Source organism: Pantherophis guttatus, chromosome 2 (genome assembly GCF_059756535.1).
Source record: "Pantherophis guttatus breed Tessera chromosome 2, ASM5975653v1, whole genome shotgun sequence".
In the NCBI taxonomy this organism is placed as follows: domain Eukaryota; kingdom Metazoa; phylum Chordata; class Lepidosauria; order Squamata; family Colubridae; genus Pantherophis; species Pantherophis guttatus.
In genome coordinates, this window is record NC_142064.1 from 185541172 (window position 1) to 185556775 (window position 15604).

General features: G+C 36.9%; 1 long non-coding RNA gene across 2 annotated transcripts in view; it reads left to right on the top strand.

Annotated features, from left to right (window-relative positions):
• The first annotated feature begins 4710 nt into the window (after positions 1-4710).
• LOC132710847 (uncharacterized) overlaps positions 4711-15604 on the top strand; it is a 40047-nt gene continuing 29153 nt past the window's right edge. Inside the window, exon 1 of one of the 2 annotated variants that reach the window (XR_009621580.2) lies at positions 4711-4852. This is a non-coding gene — a long non-coding RNA (uncharacterized LOC132710847). Of the gene's footprint in view, positions 4853-7299; positions 7517-15604 lie in introns of those variants that run through there. The other variant, XR_015732550.1, reaches the window with a different exon arrangement.

Genomic DNA, 15604 nt, shown 5'->3' on the forward strand with positions numbered 1-15604 from the left:
TAAATAAAATAAATTATGGATAGGAAGAGCCTCACTTTCAGCCAAGATGATAAGGAGTTTAAGATAATTCTGACTGGGTGAACAATCTGACTGCATCCCAGTGAGGTATCATGGTAATTCTTTTCCGGTAATATTATACTACTAACCAGAGTATACAAAACATTTGCTAGACCAATTCTCGAATACAGCTCATCTGTCTGGAACCTGCACTGCATATTGGACATTAATACAATTGAGCGTGTCCAGAAATATTTCACAAGAAGAGTCCTCCACGCCTCTGCTCGTAACAAAATACCCTATGCCACCAGACTTGAAATTCTGAGTTTAGAAAATGTAGAACTACGCCGCCTTCTGTATGACCTAAGCATAGCTTATAAAATCATCTGCTACAATGTCCTACCTGTCAATGACTACTTCAGCTTCAACCACAACAATACACAAGCACACAATAGATACAAACTTAAAGTGAACCGCTCCAAACTCGATTGCAGAAAATATGACTTCAGTAACTGAGTTGTTAATACCTGGAATGCACTACCAGACTCTGTGGTCTCATCCCAAAACCCCCAAAACTTTAACCTAAAACTATCTACTGTTGACCTCATTCCATTCCTAAGAGGTCGGTAAGGGGCATGCATAAGAGCACAGAGTGCCTACCATCCCTGTCCTAATGCTCCCTTTAATTGTATTCATTTTATGTGTTCAATTCATGGGTATACTTATATATATTATCTAATATGTACTCGACAAAATAAATAAATAAAATAAATAAATGGTAAATGTCCTTTTTGCTTTGAAAGAGGCAGATTCTCTCATGAAGACAAGAAAAATTACTAACACTGGTTTTCACAAGGAATTGTGTACTTTGCCATTCATTACCAAACTGTCTCTCTTACTTATACACATTTTAAATTTAGGTAGTACTGAAACCAAATCATTACAGAAAACAACCCTGGATTCTTTGAAACAGATTAGATAACATCTCAAAATGGGTATGTTGGGTTTATTAAGGAAATCTCCTGCACTGTCCCATACATCAACTGAATGGGCCTACTATCTGATCTTTTCACCTATCTCCGGGAATTAAAGTTGGCCCAAAGTAGGGAATAAAACTATGGTTGTCAACCTTTCCTTTGTGGCTGATCGGCTTTAGCAATGAAAGGAAATTAACCATATGCTACCCTAATGGAAGAACATTAAACACAATGGATCAGATTAAACTCAGGTGTTAAAGCAAATCCCATCCTGGCTTTTTGTTAGTAAGATTACCAACAGTTATGCGTGCTGTCTCTTTAATAGCACACACTCTCTTTTTTCCTCAAATTAACTGAACTCTGATAAGATTTCAAATTCTAACAAGGTACAGCAAGGTTTTTACAAAATCTTATGTAGCTCAAATGCTACATAAGATTTATGACATTTCAGAAGGGGAAAAATTGTGGTACTTGGCCGCTGTTATAGTAAGCCTACTTAGCTAATCTGACTAACAGCCATTCATCTAAATTTAACCCTTTATCAAAACGATCTAGGTTTGTGGCCATCACCACATATTCTGAGTTAGTTAGAAAATGATCAAAATCCAAAAGAGGAGCAAATGCTTTGTGGACCTATGTTCTCATATTTAATTTACAACATGGCCATAGGCTTTGGGAGAAGGGAGGGGTTAAAGGCAATGCCAACTTTCTAGGTTTGGAAAAAATATACCTGTTATGAAATTCTGGTGCAGAAATATTATACAATGATTTATTCTTTTAGTCTATACATATCCTGTGTTTCTACAACATGTAGCTCAGAACCACACACGTGGGATACAGAGCACAACTCTTCCAGTTTTTGACCAGGCATAGATCTACATAGCTTTATTGAGAAAATTGCTTCATGAATCCTTAGACCATTCTACAATACACCAGTGTACTATTCAAAAGGGGAAGCCCAAATAAATCTTTAAGTAATGTCAACAAAATCTACTTCCAAGTCTAGGTTCATGACATTGACACTTTCCTCCATAACATTTTCCTATTAAATACAGTGAACAGATTAAAATGGCAGACATTGATTTTCCCACTGTTCCATCCTTCAAATCTTTTCAATTAGATTGTGTAGGAATGCCTAAAATTTAATAAATATTAAGTTGAACAAATAAACATTTTTGAATAAAACTTTCTAACAGAATAGTAAACAGGTATCTAAAATTTAATAATCTTTTTAATAACATGTCTGAAAATGCCAACGTTTATAAAATTTGATAGGCTCACGATACGGGAGATAAACTATGAAAAACCTGGAGGTTTTATAAAATGGACAGTTGCATAATGATTAAGAATAATCTATGAAACTATATAAATCAGAAAAAAAGATAAACAAGTCAAGTATGATATATAACAGTGAGTTTTCACTGTGAGTTTCACAGTGAGTTTTCACAAGGATGGGATTGTATTCTTGTCTTGTTGCAATTTCTCGTTGCAATTTTCCAAAAGGCATAGATTGACCAAGAGAAGACAATTACGTTGAATATATCTCTGTCTTCTGGATGAAATGGTTGGGTTTCTATATATCTATACAAAATTATATGCTGTTTTCCCCTCTCCCATATCTTTTAGTTCTCTGTTGTTAGGGGTTAAATAGATTCAGATTTCCACTGGAATTCATAAAATGGATTAAGACATTATATCAGGGGTGGGCAAATGTGGCCCCAAATGTGGACTTCAACTCCCAGAATTCCTGAGACAGCTTGGCTCAGGAATTCTGGGAGTTGAAGTCCACAGGTTGTAAAAGGGCCACATTTGCCCACCCCTGCATTATATGAGTAACCTACAACTAAAGTAAAGTTTATTGCATATTCTCTCTTACTTTTCTACTATTCAGAGGAACTAGACAAGGATGCTTGCTTTCATCCTTGCTTTTTAATATTTGTGTGGCTTGTGCTATTAGATAAGATTGAGAGATCTATGTAGCACATAACTTGAGTTTTGGTTTTGTTTGTTTTTTTGAAACCTCATTTTACTATTTCAGTGTTCCTGTAAATTATAGGTTTCTTTAGCAACTCTATTACCTGGTCCAAATTGGAATTAATGCCAACGGGTGAAAATTTGGTTACCCATCTATTTAAGGAATATCAGTTCAGTATTTATACCAAATTTAGTAAGTATTTAGGTAAGTACACATAGTCCTCAACTTACCACAGTTCACTTAGTGACTGTTCAAAGTTACAACACCATTGAAAAATGTGACTTACGACCTTTGTAGCATCCCCATGATTATTTGATGAAAATTCATATGCTTGGCAACTGGTTCATATTTATGACCATTTCTGTGTCCCAAGGTTATGTGATCCCCTTTTGTGACCTTCTGACAAGCAAAGTCAATGGGAAAGCCAAATTTACTTAACAACTGGGTTACTAATTTATCTGCTGCAATGGTTCAACAACAACTGTGGCAAGAAAGGTCTTAAAATGGGACAAAACTCACTTAACAAATGTCTCACTTGACAACAGAAATCTTGGGCTCAATTGTGGTTGTAAGTCAAGGACTACCTGTATATACCAAAGGAGATAAATCAGTAACATGTAATATCAGTAAAATATTTAGAAGCAAAAATTATTCTATTTGTTAAGGAATAACTCTTCTAATATACTATGATCTTTTTCAATGCCAGAATTAAATAGAATTCCAAAAAGGCTCACCAACATGATGTTGTTTGAACAAGGTGTCATAAAGGGAAGATTACAAAAGAGGCCATAAACAGACATATACGTGTGTGTGTGTGTGTGTGTGTGTGTGTGTGTACATACATACATACAAAAAAAATGTGATGGTTAGCTGTCTTGCCACATAGAGTAAGAAAAACTGCCCTGTATGACTAATTTCCAAACTTGAAGCTCTGCAGATGTTAGACTACCAGTAGTTGGAGATTATGGAAACTGTTCTTCAATACATCTAGGGACAGCTTCAAGAGGGTGAATTTGTAACAGCTGACTGTGTCTCAGCTCAAAAAAACAATACATGCTCTGCTTTCATGAAGCTGATATAATACAATTCATGCTAACTCCTAACGGATGTAATCATAATTAATTAAAATGTCCTAAGGAGTTTGTTACAAGCATGAAGACTGAAATTACAAAAATAAAGGTTCTTCCAAATCTGTCAAAAGGCTTTTTTTTTTGCATCAATACAGAAGCTGTTGACATATTAATTCACTTTTACAAGTGCCCATTTTAAGTTTTCTTGCCAGTGCTATTGCTTTTTAAAAATAAAATAAAACACTAGATGCTTTTAAAAGTATCTCTAGAGATCTAACCCTCTCTTCAGCTTCATTCATCAGATTCTGTAAAAAGGAGACACACTTCTTGTTTTATGTTTTCAATATGATAGAACTTCAAAGGGCTTTCAAATTAAAAAAAAACTTAATTACAGATGATAGCTTGCTTTTCAAAAAAAACCTCTTCTGAAGTTTGTTAAACAGGAATTACTGCTCTGTTCCTTTGGATAGTTTGCAGCAATTATTGTAACCCTGAATATCAAATTATTACTTTTGGCAATTGCAGTTAATACTTTTCTCACTTATATACTTACAAGATACAACTTCAAATTGCTAGTTTCAAGACCAGTAGTTGTATAGCCGCTTGAAAATTATGCCTCATGTCAATAACTTTAGCAGTGGCTCTTATTTTATTTATGAAGTTACAGCAGTTTTAGTGAGCATGTCTTTAAAAGTCCTGTTTTGCATTCTACACAATCAATTTTCCAGAAGTGACCACAAATATTGGCCACTTGGGTTTGAATGTTGTCAAAATCATGGGGACAAGGGACACAGAGGAATTCTGGGATTGAATGAGATATCTTCTCATGGCAGGTGAGTATATGATTGGACTTTGGGAAGAAGACATTGCGGAAGGAAGGAAGGAAGGAAGGAAGGAAGGAAGGAAGGAAGGAAGGAAGGAAGGAAGGAAACAGAAAGAGATCTGGTATTTCTCTAAGAAATCAAGGTGGCTTATAAAGAGCTTCTCTTTCATTTTGTCTCCAGAATAACTACATTAAAAGGCTGAATTGAGAGACGTTAACTGGCACAACATCACTCAATAAGTTTCCATGATTAAGGATACATTTGAATCTTCCTAGTCCTAGTCCAACTCTTTAGCCATTACATTCCACTTGTTTTCATCAATTAAAACAAAACATTTCAAGGAAGATTTTTACAAGACAGCATCAGAAATAAAGCTTAGGAGGTTGGTAAAATCCCACCTCAACTGAATAATGGATCCAAGACAGAGAATTCCTAACTTTTCTCACTTGTCTTCACTATTCCATGAAAGTCCATCCCCATCATTTGTTCATTTTCACTTCATTAGCAGTTGTTAATCCAATAGCAGGACTGCAAGACAGGAAGAGTTGGAAGAGTTTTCTATCTTTTCTCTCTTTCTTCAAGACATGAAAAACCCTGAGAGATACATTCTGTCAAGGGCTACTACTGTTGACTTTCCTTTGAATTGGCATAAAGAAATTATCCAAGTTCTTCCAATATCCTCTCTTTCTGAAAAAAAATGAGAGATTTCCAAGCAATTCAGACAGCTTGCCCATCATCTAACTCTAGAATTGTCTCTTGAAAGAACAGACGATTTCTAGATAACTGCGAGATATTGCTGCTCTGTGTCTGCTAATTAAGCCAACATCTGAGATGAGTTTTCTCTTCAGAAAACAGAAATTATAGTTTACAAAAGTGATAGACAAAGACCAACATGTGGTCTACTGAGTCAAGAAGAACACAACAGAACAAAGCCAGGACTAACCCTTGGCCTGTGAGCTAGAGTGTGATGCATGGACCTTCATCATTTTCTCAAGATAGACTACAGTCACCTGTGATTAGGCATAGAAGTTTTATTAAAATAATTATCTCCATTTACCTCACTCCACAAATGCTTGTGTGTTGTAGCAATATATTATTATGTGAAAATATTTTCTTATATTCATTCCTTAAGCACATGATGAGTATGGGATTTGGGAATAGAAAATAACCTCCAAATTGAGCAAGTTTAAGAGAGAAGGATAAGTGGAAAAATGCTAAAAAATTGCAATTCTAAATCCAAAACCTGGATTGCTTTTTTGTGGTTCATGCAGAAATCCAGAGTCTGCATTGAAAGATATGGCATAAACCTCTTTTTTTTTTAAAAAAAAATGGGGGGGTGGGATCCTTCATACACATACAAGGCCTGGAGAAGACTTCAAAAGAAATGTATAGGAATTTGGGCAGGAATAAAAAGATTGAATGAAATTGGTTTACTGTATCAGCTGATTAAAGGTCATTAAGTTCTTATTGAACTAAATTGATTAAATAGTGAAAGCAATTCTTGAGTAGCTGCAATTAGTACACATCATAGCTCAAAAGCGCCAAAGGAATAAAACAGAGTAAGGGCTTGTATGTCTCTGATATAGTAGTTATCTAGGCAATCCACCTTTTAACTTGAGATGTCAGAAATGAAACATGGAACTTTCGTCAGGCAAAACATGTGGTCTACCACTGAACTACGGCTTCCTCTCTGCTGTTTTTTTTTTAATTTGTTGGGCAAATTCAGATTGTAAGTATAGTTCTTCTGGCCAGAATGGCCATCATGCCACTCTCATTCAACATCAAGGTCATTATTATGGTTTTGTATCCATTATTGTAGAAGGAGCTTTGCATCTTGTTCTGGTTTGTTGGCATATAACCCTGAAACATTAGCTCTAGAGTTTGAGTCAAAAGTGTTCTGAGGCTTGGAAAATCCTATCTAATTCTTGCCATCCTAATTTTAGCTGAAATCACATGCAGAAAAGCTGTCCTACAAATGTCAAGATGTTCTTGTGATTTTTCCAGCCCTGGTGGAAGAAGAAATTGTTGACTATCCCACAAAAGATTCTATTCTCAGTCTGATAAATGCTTGCAAAAGCAGTTTAAGTGGAAATACTTAAATACTGATGTTCACTACTTTGTATCAAATGTTCCAACTGTGCTGGAGTTGCACTGTTTCTGATTTTTATTTTTTTTACTCTGAACTTTAGTACCAGAAATAGGGCAGTTGGGAAACAATAATGAAGAATAACTCAGTGATGAGGTCTGACTAATTTTAAGTGCGTGTGACAATAATTACTACCTAGAGCATTTAGCATTGAACTCAGGAATTACTGAAATTTATACAAAGTAGACAAGTTCAAGAGGACCAATCTGGTTTGGGGTTTCTCGTGAAAATATAATGAGTAGCTATTCAAGGAGACATGATTTTTGCCTCCTTTAATCCTGAATATAGTTTGAAAAGATAATTAATCGGCAGAGCTTAGATCTTAGAGACAGCAACAGGAGCAGTCAACAGTTCAGATTTCATCGGTAGCATACGTGGAATGCAGTGGTGAAATGCTCTGAAGTCTGCTACCAGTTCGCTGTGCGTGCGAATGCACAGTGCGCGCCAAATGCATGCTTTGCATGCATGCACACCGCAGGTGCTACCACGCAGCATTGAAAAATGAGGCTTAAGAAGCCTTTTCTAAGGTAAGTAGAACAGTGGGGGGGACGACAGCTGTGCCGCGTGATTTAGATTTCCTGCTTCCTAGCGAATATAAATCGCGTGGCACAGCTGATCATCAGAAATACCGGTTTGTCCAAACTGGTAGCATTCTTTTACTACCAGTTTGCCCAAACTGGTAGCTTTTATTACTACCAGTTCAGGCGAACCGGTCCAAACCAATAGCATTTCACCCCTGGTAGAATGGCTGCAGAATCTACAAGAAAACAGATTCATCTCCAATCCCTTAAAATGCACATATTTGTTTGGAAGTAGATTGTACTGGCAGAAACTATGTTTATAGTTTATTAGCAAGCATGCGTAAGAATTCAATCTTATGGTAATTTTGCAGTTTTTACCAGATGCGATACTATTTGGCTACTATTAAACTAATATTTAGTTTCTTTCATTATCTATGTGTGATAAACAAGATTCACTTCCTTCTTTTTAGGACAGGTCTCTAAACAAAAAATCATGTCAGATTTAGGCAGATCAAACATTTCATGAATAGGGATCCCAGAAAGACATCCCTCGACCTCAGCCTGGATGATCCCTTCTAGATCAATCAGGTTATTTTTCTGATTATTTTCCCCCCATTTTAGAAAGGATATTTAATGAATCTTTGTTTTAAAGTGGTTGCAAAGAGAAAAAGCCTAAGCAGCTATGGAGGCATAGAGAGCAGGCCTATAATTGGTCTCTGTGTGCTTGTGTGTTTGAGAGAGACTATTATTAATAATATGAAATAGAAAAGTTATCCACCCTGGGGGTTTGGGAGGGATGGGGAAGAAAATGTAAGAATATTAAGGTTTATAGTATTATTACAATATTATGCCTATTCAGCATAGTGAACATAGTGCCATATTACCAAATAGCCATGTGTGTGTAAATAATTCTTTTGCATCTCCGATAATATTGTCTGGTACAAGCATTCTGCCTTGGAAAAAATCCAGGCTAGGTGGGGAAATCCTATTTTTAAAACTGAAAATAATTCAATTATAGTTTATATTTTAAAAGGAAGGAAAAGGAAAGCAGGGAAAAACTCTTTGAAATCATTTTAGTTGAACTGTCTCAGGGTATTCATTTCGTAATATTATTAAGACATTTATTTATTCATTGTAACATTAAGCTTTTGTTTTATTATATATTGAAACAATTGAAACTTTGTTTATATCTATATGCTACCTAGTGAGGTGCAGGGTAACAGGAAACAAAATATTAGTAAAAGAGATTCTTGCTTGGTTCAAGTTCCTTTATGCATTCAATTACATCTTTTTATTGCAAGAATAAAAGGCTTAATGTCAGTGGTGAAATCCAAATTTTTTTTACTACCAGTTCTGTGAGCATGGCTTGGTGGGCGTGGTGTGGCTTGGTGGACGTGGCAGGGGAAGGATACTGCAAAATCTCCATTCCCACCCCACTCTGGGGCCAGCCAGAAGTGGTATTCGCCAGTTCTCCGAACTACTCAAATTTTCCACTACCGGTTCTCCAGAACCTGTCAGAACCTGCTGGATTTCACCCCTGCTTAATGTCATTATGAAATTTTAAGTTTCATAATGGTTCCTCTTAAATTGCAACTTCGCATCTATACCTTGAGGTGACTTGGGCTGACAATGACTGATCGGAGATTTCTTAATGACCAGCAATTATTGTAGTTCCTCTGGTGAACTATTATATATCACCCTACCTCTCATCTCAGTTCTGGAGTGTCAATTTTAGTTTTTGCACCACAGCTCTTTCTTTAGTTGTGTTTCCACTAAAAGGCTATTCCAAATGTACATTCTTTACTTTCCTAGTTCTATTAAAAAACTTGAAAGGGTTCAATTGTTGCAGATTTGGGGACACAGCACATGTCACTTAGCTGCAAGCCCGTTGCCCTGTACATACTGCAATGGAAGGTAGGATTTTTTTTTTTTTTTTGCAGAACGTATATTATACTCACATACCATAAAGATACACGTGCTTGTTTTGTTAACTTTTTAATGTTTTTAAAAATATATTATTTATGTGGACTTTAACTATGTATAATTCTTATAATAGTTTTCTTTTGTTGGCTGATGATTACACATGGGCAACAAAAATAACATTTTAGGATACTCTTGATGTTAATAGCTATTTTGCCCATTTTAATTTGTTGCATGGAATCTTAATTTTGCTTTAAAATTAAATATAATATTAAACATCTGAATGTTTGGATGCTCAAAACCACACTGACAAAAGGAAAAGGGTTCATTATAGCAACATATAGCTTTTGGGATTGCGTTAGTGTATTTCCACTGTAATATAATCCATGAGGCTCAGCCTAGAGAAAATTAGGTGTGCTTATGTCTCATTGAAATTACTGAAAATAAATGGTCTAGTGAAAGACTTCCTTCTCATTGATTTCAATGTAATGTCAATATGTTTAATTTTCACTAGATTGCAACTAAAGTCTGCCTTGAGGCAATAACTATCTAATTTCCACAAACAATGCCATTATTAAAGACATGTTCCATAAACTGGAGATGGGAAGGCAGGCAGAAATCATAGGATCCCTTTTACAATAAAGTAAAAAAATCTTTTGTGGCCTGGAAGCAACTCCCCAGGGAAATATTTTCCCAATATGGCTGCTGATCAAGTTTTGCTTAGTGCCCTGTAATCTACCTGACTCTGCTGTGGCCAAGGAGCATCAATTTACCTGCTTCACAAGCCAACAAGGAAAGGAGATGACTGCTTTTCAGTTGATGGAAACAGCAGAAGCAGAATGTCCTAGCAGTGTATAACACAGAGAACCATTACGTGCATATTTTATCCATTTCTTTTTTTAAAAAAAAAGTAGAGTAGGTAATTGGAGTGCAGATAAAGTTGATCCCCTCCAAGACACCAAGAGTTGATCCCCAATCCCAGTTGATCTCCTCCAAGGCACCAAGAAATAGAATGGAAATTGAGTTGAATATACTTGGAAAGATCAAAGTTGTACAAGATTGAACTAGACCTTCCTTTCTCCAGTCTAAATGACATTGGTGAACTGGACATAAGCATTTGTGATTAAGATGGAATGGGGAGACTGTGGGAAGAAATATCCATCTGGTTCAGTTCCAAGCCAGAAGAAAGACACTGGAAACATGGAGGCTGATTGGAAAAGATGGTTTAATGATGGACAGAACTACCAAGTACATGGGTTCTGGGCAGCTGACTACATGGAGTTGAGAGTGAGGGGTTTTGATACTTTCTCTTGGGCTTTGCACTTGAGTTTACTGTTCCTGTACAAGAACATGTATTCTATTGGTTGTTGTCAGACTCCCAATTTCTCATCCAGGGAAATATAATATTCTGCCTTTTAAAAAAAACATTTCTCAAAATATTTCATTCTTCTAGGAGAGGGGTGGATGTTAACTTTCTACAAGAGTAAGTCACAAGTGAGCAATCACTAGGTCGGTTCTCCCCACACTGAGAGAAGCATCACTTCCTTCCTTTCCCACATGGTCATATTCATGCTGAACAGGGAATCCTGACAAGAGTTACTTCTTTTACAGATTGTTTGTCTCGCCAGTTTCTGCATAAGAATATAGGAGGTTTTCTGCTAGACTAGATTTGGGCCAACTTTGTACAGAAGCCTTTTTCCAACCAGTAAAAGTTTAAGGCAATGGACCTTCCTTATGGCTTTTCTCCCAGAAAATAGTTTTACTTAAATGCTTTTGTATGTGAAGATTTTACACAGGACTTGAGGTTCAGACCATGGAAAATTGGTTTAAATATCCATATTACTTTTTTTAAAGGGTGATAGAGGAGTACAGGGAGGGGTTTAGCATTTTTCAATGGTAGATAAAATCACAGAATAGACAGATGACCGATCTCATCATAATTCCTTGTATAGGTTGACCATATTCCCTCACCCGCCCCATTTTCTTCAAATCTCCTAAAATCAGCAATGTGTAATGATGTAGCATCACTATTATAGGGAGTATCCTGAAAAACGTTGAAAAATGCTTTAACAGGAAAAAGCATTTATTAGAATACTTTGCTCTATAGGAAAGAATCTTTTCTGACAACAGTCAGCTTTAAAGATTTTATTGAATCTCTAGACTTTTCCAGGGGGGATTAGTATCTTTTTTCTAGTCAAAAGATACCCAAACATTACCACCTTGGAGAAGTTTCAGCCCACCGTAACTAGCATTAATAAATGATTATGGAAGCATGGAAGAGAAATAATTAGTTGGCATTTGACATTTAGATAGTCAAGATTCATGGGAACAGCATGAATATTGCATAATTTGATTTCAGCAAAGCATTTGGATCCAAGGAGCCAAATGAACTAAAGTTGATCTTGTAAACATCTTGCTCTAGTTTTGGTTCTTCAGGCTAACCTACAACTTTGGAAGAAGCTGCAGAATAGATTCCTTCTCCCTTAGCTTGGCCAATCTGCTTGGCTTGGCTGGTTTGGCCTTGCTGGCCTGCCGTGCTTTATGAGATAAACTACCATAATATTTTTGCTTACCATCTCCAGGATATGACTCCTAGCATATTTTCACCCATCTGTTGCTGGTCTTTGGATCTTTGCATGACCATTGTGGATTCTAGTAATGATCTATTTCCAAATGTGTCATCTCTAGCTTGCCCTTTGACTCTTGTCTGCCTTCCTTGGAACTGAATCAGATCTGATGCAAAGTTTGGCCGCATCCTGATGGATTATTGGTAATATTGGGTTATATGAGGCTTGTGACAGAATGTGTGCATCATACGTGCCTGCTGCTGTGCACACACAGTCCTTTCCAGCATAATGAAAAATATTGTGTTTCTGAGGTGCTGGTTAAACTATGAGTCATTCGCCCAATTGTTTTGTCAGGAATATAACTTCCCTGAATCACAATTAGAATTCTAAAAGTGCTTGGAACCAAGAGCATGTTGACCCTTATGATCATGTTTGCATTAGATTTGGCTCCTGCCCAATCTGCAAGTTGCCAAGGAAGGAGGTAAAAGAATGGCAGTCCGGTCTTGCTGAGGCAATCTTTTGAGGGAAATTAAAAAGGAAAGTGGGGTATGTATGTGTTAGAGAAAATTATATCAGCAAGAAATGTATTCGTTTTAGTTAAAAATAAAGAAACAACTCCTGTTGTGTAATAATCCAGTCAGTCTGCCCCAAGTCAGATAATCATATCTTATGTACAAATATCCACCAAATTAGATTTCCTGCACCTTTTACATTTGGACAATGTTTGGGGTTAACTTTAAGTCTGAGATCCTGCCTGAGATTTTTGTGGCTTCCAATTCAAGTCATTGTGTAGGCTTTGACCTGACCAGGAACCAAACAATGATTGCATGAGAGATTCCATGCTTAGTATGGATACCAACAGCACCATGAAAACCATTGACTCAATTTGCTTAATGGAATTCAATTAACCCATTATGTTGGCAAGCATCTCTGTGATGGTTCAGTAAGATTTAAGGCCAATTTAGCAACCACATACTGTATACTGCAAATCTGTGATCTGACCAAATGAATCAGTAGTCTTGAGGAAGTCACTTCCCATGGAATCCAGTTGGCCTATGGTATGGAATTAGAATTCAAATGTTACAAGAGCTATGAAAAAGACTTGACGCATGAAAATGATTTTTTGAAAGACTATACTATTCAAATTGAATACAGACTGATAAGCAAGCATGTTTTGGTTTTGGGGGGAAACATTTCTGACTTACTGAATTCTTGATATTGTACATTCCGTTATTGCTTATATGGAATTTACTAAAAAGGAGTCATATTTCTGTGCAGTTTCTTTAATATACATCATAGAAAGATCAGTATTAAGTACAATTCACCCATCCATGTATATCCCTTGATCATTATGCATCACAAGCAAATGGGTGAACTTCTCTTGAAAACAAATATGTTTGAGATAAAATGAGGAGTTACACCTTTCTTTGTGAAGTCCAAATATCAAAATCATCATCATCACCATATGTGAAAAGAGTAGCAAACCTCATCCTCAATGAAAAACCCATAGTTTTGAGCTTAAGAAGGTTTATGAAACCTCATTTCAAAAATCTCATTACCTTTGAGGATACACAGCATGAACCAGAGTCTGTGGACCAATGATGGATTGCTACCGGTTCACCCCGAGTAGGGCGAACCAGTAGCAGTGGTGGCGGGAGGCTCCGCTCACCCACCCGGATGCTTCTGCGCATGTGTAGAAGCATCACACGCACACATGCACAACCACGAGTGAACTGGTAGCGACAGGATTTGAAACTCACTACTGCTGTGGACCATCAACATATTTACTAAACCTGATTAATCCATTCAGAAATGATTTGCCTATCTTGGAATCATCCATGATGCCTGATAAGAGCACCTTCCAGCCATGTCTCTAAGCTTCAGAATTCAAGGTTGTCCCCTTCAACAGAATAGGACAGGAGAACAGGTAGAGAAATAGTGGAACAAGAAATTGAGGAAAAACTATGAGATCCTAGAGTGTTCTGCTGGTACCAGATATCCTAGGGATCCTTCATGTACAAGATGTATTCACAGCATCAATCAATGACAATGCCAACTAAGCCACAACTATTTTTGTCTCACCATTTTGTGTATTTCTACCCATCAACCCAGGATTTTCATCTCAATTATTGTAATTGTTCTGTAAATTGAATGGCTTCAGACTGAACTGGCCATACAAAATAAATTTATCAATCCCATATTTTCATCAGAATCCTTCCTTCCTTCCTTCCTTCCTTCCTTCCTTCCTTCCTTCCTTCCTTCCTTCCTTCCTTCTTCTGTAAGCTAACAACAACCATAAAACATTCACTTTAGAATAGAATAAAAGAGTTGGAAGGGACCTTGGAAGTCTTCTGGTTCAACCCAGTTTGGCAGGAAACCCTACACCACTTCAGATAAATGGTTATCCAACAGCTTCTTAAAGTCTTCCAGTGTTGGAGCATTCACAACTTCTGGAGGCAAGTTGTTGCACTGATTAATTGTTCTAACTGTCAGGAAATTTCTCCTTAGTTCTAAGTTGTTTCTCTCCTTGATTAGTTTCCACCCATTGCTTCTTGTTCTACCCTCCTATTCTCCTGCTTTGGAGAATAGCTTGACTCCCTCTTCTTTGTGGCAGCCCCTGAGATATTGGAACACTGCTATCATGTCTCCCCTAGTCCTTCTTTTCATTAAACTAGACATACCCAGTTCCTGCAACCATTCTTCATATGTTTTAGCCTCCAGTCCCCTAAACATCTCTGTTGCTCTTCTCTGCACTCTTTCTAGAGTCTCAACATCTTTTTTACATTGTAGCGAGCAGCATTGGATGCAGTATTCCAAGTGTGGTCTTATCAAGACATTATAAAATGGCATGTGATCATGTGATCTTGATTCTATCCCTCTATTTATGCAGCCCAGAACTGTGTTGGCTTTTTTGGCAGCTGCTGCACACTGTTGGCTCATATTTAAATGATTATCCACTAGGACTCCAAGATCCCTCTCACAGTTGCTACTATTGAGCAAAGTACCACATACACTGTACCTATGCATTTTGTTTTTCTTGCCTAAATGCAGAACCTTACTTTTTTCACTATTGAATTTCATTTTGTTAGATAGCGCCCAATGTTCAAGTCTGTCAAGATCCTTCTGTATCTTGAGCCTATCTTCTGGAGTGTTGGCTATTCCTGCCAGCTTGGTATCATCTGCAAATTTGATGACTTCCCCATCTATCCTCTCATCCAAGTCATTGATGAAGATGTTGAAGAGTACTGGACCTAAACTTAGCCTTGGGGTACTCCACTGCATTCTTCCCTCCATGTAGATGCAGTTCCATTGAGGACTACATGCCTAATTAGTTGTACAAGTTCCCTAAATAAAATGAATGTTCCCTAAATAAAATGAATGTTCATCTACAACAGAACAAAATGTCACTTGCTACCTATAGGAAGGGCACAGTTCTTCAACCTCTGCCTAGTTAGCCTAGGGGATTCATCACCACAGCATAGGATGATAATCAGCTTGGGTTACTTTAAAAAGCAGATTTTTAAGCCCTGACCTGGAAGGTAAGATTCTTAATAACAATCTTCCTATCAGATCCTGGAAAATGTAGGGTAAAATGCACTATTGTCAT